The 9,477-nt window shown below is 42.4% G+C and overlaps 1 long non-coding RNA gene across 1 annotated transcript in view; it reads right to left on the reverse strand.

Moving 5' to 3' along the window:
* LOC125963076 (uncharacterized) overlaps positions 1 to 3,303 on the reverse strand; it is a 172,823-nt gene extending 169,520 nt beyond the window's left edge. Inside the window, exons 1-2 of the long non-coding RNA XR_007474848.1 lie at positions 3,164 to 3,303; positions 1,608 to 1,754 (exon numbers count right to left, since the gene is read on the reverse strand). This is a non-coding gene — a long non-coding RNA (uncharacterized LOC125963076). The remainder of the gene's footprint in view (positions 1 to 1,607; positions 1,755 to 3,163) is intronic.
* Between the last annotated feature and the right edge of the window lie 6,174 nt (positions 3,304 to 9,477).

The following is a 9,477-nucleotide window of genomic DNA, read 5'->3' on the forward strand; positions in this document are numbered from 1 at the left end:
GTTGTACTGAGGATAACTAGCACTCAGATCTTGATATATATGAACCATTTCCCACGAGAAAGAATCTACGTGGAGAACTAGCTGAACTCATGTCTGTGGCAGGCAAAATAAAAGGGGAACCTGAATGATTCTGTGCTAGAAAGCAAGCAAGGGCTCAAAGAATAATGGGGACATGTCAAAAGGATACAGAAGCCAACATGAAAGGGCTCACACTGGTCAAAGTGAGCACAATGTGAGCATCAAAAGAATAGTGACTCTCAACTGGTTATAAAACACTGAAAACATTTAAATACATGAATCCATAGTGATAAAATAATATAACTTTTAGACTGCTGATGTGGGAGGACCTGTAGTTCATTCCCAGCTAATAAAGGAAACAATAAATGAAAGCCAGCAATAAAATGACAAAATTAGAAAATCACCATTTTGCAACATCCAGTGAAATATTTGATTCATCACCTATCACAGGTCAGTGGCAATAGCTGTAGTCAGGCAAGTGGAGGCCCTCCTTTAGGGTAGGACCCCAGGGTCTCATGGCATAAGGTCAGGGCCATGTGCCATTAAAAGGAGGGCTGGCAAGACTAGGCAGGTTGCCAGGGCTCCAGTCAAGGCGCTAGCATTCTAGGGACTTAATCTGAGAAGGAACTAAAGGCAAAGTCAGGAATGGGATAGCAGCAGCCGAGGCTTACAGACTGGGCTAGTGGGGAAAGCTGTGGCTCTGTGGGCAAAAGCTATGTTCAGTGACAGCTCACCCAGCCCTACCAGCTACTACAAACTGGAAAAACTGTAGAGCCCACCAGTCATTAGGACTCACGCTGAATCATGATTCTCATTAGCAGGATATTCTAGGAGAACCCTGGTCAGACCCCTCTTATAGTCCGAAAATGCTCTGAATGCTCACCACATATTTACTATCTTTGTTCTTTCTTTCCAGAGAAGGATGTTAGCACTTAACTACTCAAAATGTGGTCCACGGACCAGCAGAATTAGCATCACCTAGGAGCTTGTTAGAAATACAAACCATAGGCTCCACCACAGACCTAATGAGTCTGACTCTTCATTTTAACAATATCCTCAGGTCACTCTTATGCAATCAAAATTTGAGAAGCCCTGGTTTGGCAGGCACTTTGGAGGAAGTTAGCTGAAAGTGGTGGGCCAAGGGGATGTCACAGAGCTACGGAAGCTGGTTCCTGGCATTTCTCAGCATGCTCCATCAAGCATGCACCCCACTCTCACCTTTTTCCCTCCCCTAGATCCATATCACTGGCTTGGGAACAGATGCTCTCTACCTGTGAGGGTGTGAGATGAATTAGGATAGAGCTTGGGGAGGGATGGGAGGAGGAAAATATGTCAAGAGACTAGCGATTATAGTGATGATAGATAAGAAAAAGGGCTGGCAGATATGGCTAAAAAAGAAATAATTCCATTTGACACTTCCATTTAATCATGGCTTCTTATATACCAAAGCCCTAACCTAAAGGATTGGTTCTTACACCCAGAATCACAAGGCTTCAGGATATGCCACTAGGATGAAGTTAGGCAGGCTATAGAAACTCTCTACGCATCAGTCTTCTCATCTGTGAAGTGGGGACAATGACAGTACCTACCACATAGGGCTGCTTGAAGATTAGATGAGTCAAGTAGCAGCTGCCCGACATCACACGTCCTGTTAAGTAACGTCCAGCTGTGATATCAAGCCAGCTATGAGGCTCCAGCATCCATCAGTGTTTCTGAACCACTATGCTGTGCTGCCACTGAAACATGAAGAGAGTAGAGAAGAACTGAGAAGCAGTCCCTCCTTCAATCAGAGCTTTGATGAACAGTCATTTCCAGATCTTCTCCCCGTATGATAATCCAGAATCCTCATGAAGCCTATGAATTTTTCTGTCTGTTATGAAAAGCTCAACCTGTATTTCTCCTCCCACCCCATCACTGTGGCTGCTCTCTGAGCACAGTGGGGACTTCAGTCACTTAATTCTCGGTTAATCAGAGTATTTGAGCCTAGGATAAAAAAAGCTTTGCAAGTGGCCACATCAAGTGACGTGGAGAGATGTTTAATCAAAGGTTAACCATGCTTTTATTCATTTACACCACAGGGAAAGTCTCAAGGCTTAGTTTTCTGAACTAAAGTGAACTAGCTCCATTTAACTCTGATGTTTATGCCTGTTGATAAAAACTATCAAAGCAATACAAGGCGAGGAGGCAAAAAATTCAATAGAGGGTATATAAAGTGAGGACACCTGTGAGGCAAAAACACGGAGAATCCCAGTGCAGTGTGATAAACAAACCAATAAGCTTTAAAGTCCAACAGACCCAGGCGACAGAGCTATGTGACCCTGGTAAGTAACTCCATCTCTCTGAGCTTCTATCTTGCCATCTCTAAAGTGGGGCTAATGCCACTTCACAGAGATTTTGTGAGAGTTCCAGAAGACTGGCTATGTAAAGTAGTTGTACAGAGCCCTACAGATGGTAGCCACTCAATAAATGGTAGCTGGTATCTTTTTGGACTTATGATCCTAATAATATCAGATAATTAAAGAGTTAATACATGCACATTTACACTCACAGCAACAAGGTGTAGAGTCTGCACATAAAGCCAGTGCTTTTATTTAGTGAAAAATAGACTTGGTAAAAGTAATATGTACAAACACATTGCTTGTGCTAGCCTCTCCTTATTTACAGAGCAAGTGAAAAGCGAAATGAAATCTCCACCTGAAGAGCTTCTAGTCAGCCAAGACAGCACAACAATAAATTACATTTTTTTGGACCTTCAAGATGGCAGAGGAGTAAGACGTGGAGATCACCTTCCTCCCCACAAATACATCAGAAATACACCTACATGTGGAACAACTCCTACAGAACACCGACTGAACGCTGGCAGAAGACCTCAGACCTCCCAAAAGGCAAGAAACTCCCCATGTACCTGGGTAGGGCAAAAGAAAAAAGAAACAACAGAGACAAAAGGATAGGGACGGGACCTGCACCAGTGGGAGGGAGCTGTGAAGGAAGCAAGGTTTCCACACACTAGGAAGCCCCTTCGTGGGCAGAGATGGAGGGTGGCCAGGGGCAGCTTCAGAGCCACGGAGGAGAGCGCAGCCACAGGAGTGCGGAGGGCAAAGCAGAGAGATTCCCGCACAGAGGATCGGTGCCGACCAGCACTCACCAGTCCGAGAGGCTTGTCTGCTCACCCGCCGGAGCAGGCGGGGCTGGGAGCTGAGGCTCGGGCTTCAGAGGTCAGATCCCAGGGAGAGGACTGGGGTTGGCGGCGTGAACACAGCCTGCAGGGGAAAAAGTCTGCACCTGCCTAAGAGGCAAGAGACCATTGTTTCCAGGTGCGCGAGGAGAGGGGATTCAGAGCACAACCTAAACGAGCTCCAGAGACGGACGGGAGCCACGGCTATCAGCACGGACCCCAGAGACCAACATGAGATACTAAGGCTGCTGCTGCCGCCACCAGGAAGCCTGTGTGCGAGCAAAGATCACTATTCACACCTCCCCTCCTGGGAGCCTGCCGCCACTGCCAGGGTCCCGTGATCCAGGGACAATTTCCCCGGGAGAACGCACGGCGCGCCTCAGGCGGGTGCAACGTCACGCCGGCCTCTGCCGCCGCAGGCTCGCTCTGCACGCTCTGCACGCTCTGCATGCTCTGCACGCTCTGCATCCGCGCCCCTCCCCCTCCCCCCCCCCCCCCGCCCCCGCCGCCGCCTGAGTGAGCCAGAGCCCACGAATCAGCGGCTCCTTTAACCCCGTCCTGTCTCAGCGAAGAACAGACGCCCTCAGGCGACCTACATGCACAGGCAGGGCCAGATCCAAAGCTGAACCGCAGGAGCTGTGAGAACAAAGAAGAGAAAGGGAAATCTCTCCCAGCAGCCTCAGAAGCAGCAGATTAAAGCTCCACAATCAACTTGATGTACCCTGCATCTCTGGAATACCTGAATAGACAACGAATCATCCCAAAATTGAAGCAGTGGACGTTGGGAGCAAAGGTATATTTTTCTCCTTTTTCTCTATTTGTGAGTGTGTATGTGTATGCTTCTTTGTGTGATTTCATCTGTATAGCTTTGCTTTTGCCATCTGTCCTACAGTTCTGTCTGTCTGCTTTTGGTTTTGTTTTCTTTTAGTATAGTTTTTAGCGCTTGTTATCATTGGTGGATTTGTTTTTTGGTTTGGTTGCTCTTTTCTTTCTTTTATTAATTATTTTTTAATTATTTTACTTTTAATAACTTTTTTAATTTTTTATTTTAATAACTATTTTTTACCTTCTTTTTTACTTTTTAATTTTTAATTTTAATAACTATTTTATTTATTTATTTTTTACTTTTTCTTTCTTTTTTTCGCCCTTTTCTTCTGAGCCATGTGGCTGACAGAGTCTTGGTGCTCCGGCCAGGTGTCAGGCGGGTGCCTCTGAGATGGGAGAGCTGAGTTCAGGACGTTGGTCCACTAGAGACCTCCAAGCTCCATGTAATGTCAAACAGCGAAAGATCACCCAGAGATCTCCATCTCAACGTTAACACTCAGCTCCACTCAACAACCAGCAAGCTCCAGTGCTGAACACCCCATGCCAAACAACTAGAAAGACAGGAACACAAACCCACCCATTAGCAGAGAAGCTGCATAAAATCATAATAAGGTCACAGACACCCAAAAACACACCACCGGACCCGGTCCTGCCCACAAGAAAGACAAGATCCAGCCTCAGCCACCAGAACACAGGCACCATTCCCCTCCACCAGGAAGCCTACAAAACCCATTGAACCAACCTTAGCCACTGGGGGCAGACACCAAAAACAACGGGAACTACGAACCTGCAGCCTGCAACAAAGAGACCCCAAACACAGTAAGTTAAGCAAAATGAGAAGACAGAGAAACACACAGCAGATCCTGAAGGAGCAAGGTAAAAACCCACCAGACCAAACTAATAAAGAGGAAACTGGCAGTCTACCTGAAAAGGAATGCAGAGTAATGATAGTAAAGATGATCCAAAATCTTGGAAATAGAATGGAGAAAATACAAGAAACATTTAACAAGGACCTAGAAGAACTAAAGAGCAAGCAAAAAAACCTAGAACTAAAGAGCAAGTTGGTGAACAACACAAAAAGTGAAATTAAAAACTTTCTAGAAGGAATCAATAGCAGAATAACTGAAGCAGAAGAATGGATAAGTGACCTGGAAGATAAAATACTGGAAATAACTATGGCAGAGTAGAAGAAAAAAGAATGAAAAGAATTGAAGACAGTCTCAGAGACATCTGGGACAACATTAAATGCACCAACAATAGAATTATAGGGGTCCCAGAAGAAGAAGAGAAAAACAAAGGGACTGAGAATATATTTGAAGACGTTATAGCCGAAAACTTCCCTAATATGGGAAAAGAAATAGTTAAGTCCAGGAAGGACAGAGAGTCCCATACAGGAAAAATCCAAGGAGAAACACGCCAAGACACATATTACTTAAACTACCAAAAATTCAATACAAAGAAAAAATATTAAAAGCAGCAAGGGAAAAACAACAAATAACATACAAGGGAATCTCCATAAGGTTAACACCTGATCTTTCAGCAGAAACTCTGCAAGCCAGGAGGGAGTGGCAGGACATATTTAAAGTGATGAAAGGGAAAATCCTACAACCAAGATTACTCTACCCAGCAAGGATCTCATTCAGATTTGACAGAGAAATTAAAACCTTCAGAGAAAAGCAAAAGCTAAAAGAATTCAGCACCACCAAACCAGCTGTACAACAAATGCTAAAGGAATTTCTCTAGGCAGGAAACACAGGAGAAGGAAAAGACCTCCAATAACAAACCCAAAACGATTAAGAAAATGGTAATCAGGGCTTCCCTGGTGGTGCAGTGGTTGAGAGTCCGCCTGCCGAAGCAGGGGACACGGGTTCATGCCCTGGTCTGGGAAGACCCTACATGCCGCGGAGCGGTTGGACCCAGGAGCCATGGCCATTGAGCCTGCATGTCCGGAGCCTGTGCTCCTCAATGGGAGAGGCCACAACAGTGAGAGGCCCACATACCGCAAAAAAAAAAAAAAAAAAAAAAGAAAATGGTAATCGGAACATATGTATGATAATCACCTTAAATGTAAATGGATTAAATGATCCAACCAAAAGACACAGACTGGCTGAATGGATACAGAAACAAGACCCATATATATGCTGTCTACAAGAGACCCACGTCAGACCTAGGGACACATACACACTGAAATTGAGGGGATAGAAAAAGATATTCCATGCAAAGGGAAATCAAAAGAAAGCTGGAGTAGCAATTCTCATATCAGACAAAGTAGACTTTCAAACAAAGACTATTACAAGAAACAAAGAAAGACACTACATAATGATCAAGGGATCAATCCAAGAAGAAGATATAACAATTGTAAATATTTATGCACCCAACATAGGAGCACCTCAATACATAAGACAAATATTAACAGCCATAAAAGGGGAAATCGACAGGAACACAATCATAGTAGGGACTTTAACACCCCACTTTCACCAATGGAGAGATCATCCAAAATGAAAATAAATAAGGAAACACAAGCTTTAAATGATACATTAAGCAAGATGGACTTAATTGATATTTATAGGACATTCCATCCAAAAGCAACAGAATACACTTTCTTCTCAAGTGCTCATGGAACATTCTCCAGGATAGACAGTATCTTTGGTCACAAATCAAGCCTTGGTAAATTTAAGAAAACTGAAATCATAGCAAGTATCTTTCCCAACCACAATGCTATGAGACTAGATAATCAATTACAGGAAAAAAAACCTGTAAAACATACAAACACATGGAGGCTAAACAATACACTACTTAGTAACCAAGAGATCACTGAAGAAATCAAATTATACCTAGAAACAAATGACAATGAAAACAAGACAACCCAAAACCTATGGGATGCAGCAAACGCAGTTCTAAGAGGGAAGTGTATAGCAATACAATCCTACCTCATGAAACAAGAAAGATCTCAAATAAACAACCTAACCTTACACCTAAAGCAATTAGAGAAAGAAGAACCAAAAAAAAAAACCCCCAAAGTTAGCAGAAGGAAAGAAATCCTAAAGTTCAGATCAGAGATAAATGAAAAAGAAATGAAGGAAACAATAGCAAAGATCAAAAAAACTAAAGGGGGCTTCCCTGGTGGCGCAGTGGCTGAGAGTCCGCCTGCCAATGCAGGGGACACAGGTTCGTGCCCCAGTCCGGGAAGATCCCACATGCCGCGGAGTGGCTGGGCCCGTGAGCCATGGCTGCTGAGCCTGTGCGTCCAGAGCCTGTGCTCCACAACGGCAGAGGCCACAACAGTGAGAGGCCCACGTACCGCCAAAAAAAAAAAAAAAACTAAAGGCTGCTTTTGATAAACCACTAGCCAGACTCCTCAAAAAAAAGGGGTAAGACTCAAATCAGTAGAATTAGAAATGAAAAACAAGTAACACCTGACACCACAGAAATACAAAGGATCATGAGAGATTACTACAAGCAACTATATGTCAATAAAAGGGACAACCTGGAAGAAATGGACAAATTCTTAGAAAAGCACAACCTCCCGAGACTGAACCAGGAAGAAATAGAAAATATAAACAGACCAATCACAAGCACTGAAATTGAGACTGTGATTAAAATTCTTCCAACAAACAAAAGTCCAGGACCAGATGGCTTCACAGGTGAATTCCACCAAACATTTAGAGAAGAGCTAACACCTATCCATCTCAAACTCTTCCAAAATATAGCAGAGGGAGGAACACTCCCAAACTCATTCTTTGAGACCACCATCTCCCTGATACCAAAACCAGACAAAGATGTCACAAAGAAAGAAAACTACAGGCCAATATCACTGATGAACATAGATACAAAAATCCTCAACAAAATACTAGCAAACAGAATCCAACAGCACATTAAAAGGATCACACACCATGATCATGTGGGGTTTATCCCAGGAATGCAAGGATTCTTCAATATACGCAAATCAATCAATGTGATACACCATATTAACAAACTGAAGGAGAGAAACCATATGATCATCTCAATAGATGCAGAAAAAATCTTTCAACAAAATTCAACACCTATTTATGACAAAAACCCTCCAGAAAGTAGGCATAGAGGGAACTTACCTCAACATAATGAAGGCCATATATGACAAACCCACAGCCAACATCATCCTCAATGGTGAAAAAATGAAATCATTTCCACTAAGATCAGGAACAAGACAAGGTTGCCCACTTTCACCACTATTATTCAACATAGTTTTGCAAGTTTTAGCCACAACAATCAGAGAAGAAAAGGAAATAAAAGGAATCCAAATCGGAAAAGAAGAAGTAAAGCTGTCACTGTTTGCAGATGACATGATACTATACATAGAGTATTCTAAAGATGCCACCAGAAAACTACTAGGGCTAATCAATGAATTTGGTAAAGTAGCAGGATACAAAATTAATGCACAGAAATCTCTTGCATTCCTATACACTACTGATGAAAAATCTGAAAGAGAAATTAAGGAAACACTCCCATTTACCACTGCAACAAAAAGAATAATATATCTTGGAAGAAACCTACCTAAGGAGACAAAAGACCTGTATGCAGAAAACTGTAAGACACTGATGAAAGAAATTAAAGAGGATACAAACAGATGGAGATATATACCATGTTCTTAGATTGGAAGAATCAACATTGTGAAAATGACTCTACTACCCAAAGCAATCTACAGATTCAATGCAATCCCTGTCAAACTACCAATGGCATTTTTCCCAGAACTAGAACAAAAAATTTCACAATTTGTATGGAAATACAAAAGACCATTAATAGCCAAAGCAATCTTGAGAAAGAAAAACAGAGCTGGAGGAATCAGGCTCCCTGACTTCAAACTATACTACAAAGCCACAGTAATCAAGACAGTATGGTACTGGCACAAAAACAGAGATATATATTAATGGAACAGGATAGAAAGCCCAGAGATAAACCCACACACATATGGTTACCTTATTTTTGATAAAGGAGGCAAGAATAGACAATGGAGGAAAGACAGCCACTTTGATAAGTGGTGCTGGGAAAAGTGGACAGCTACATGTAAAAGAATGAAATTAGAACACTCCCGAACACCATACACAAAAATAAACTCAAAATGGATTAAAGACCTAAATATAAGGCCAGACACTATCAAACTCTTAGAGGAAAACATAGGCAGAACACTCTATGACATAAATCACAGCAAGATCTTTTTTGTTCCACCTCCTAGAGTAATGGAAATAAAAACAAAAATAAACAAATGGGACCTAATGAAACTTCAAAGCTTTTGCACAGCAAAGGAAAACATAAACAAGACCAAAAGACAACCCTGAGCATGGGACGAAATACTTGCAAATGAAGCAACTGACAAAGGATTAATCTCCAAAATTTAGAAGCAGCTCATGCAGCTCAATATCAAAAAAACAACCCAATCCAAAAATGGGCAGAAGACCTAAATAAACATTTCTCCAAAGAAG

This window comes from Orcinus orca, chromosome X (assembly GCF_937001465.1).
Source record: "Orcinus orca chromosome X, mOrcOrc1.1, whole genome shotgun sequence".
NCBI lineage: Eukaryota > Metazoa > Chordata > Mammalia > Artiodactyla > Delphinidae > Orcinus > Orcinus orca.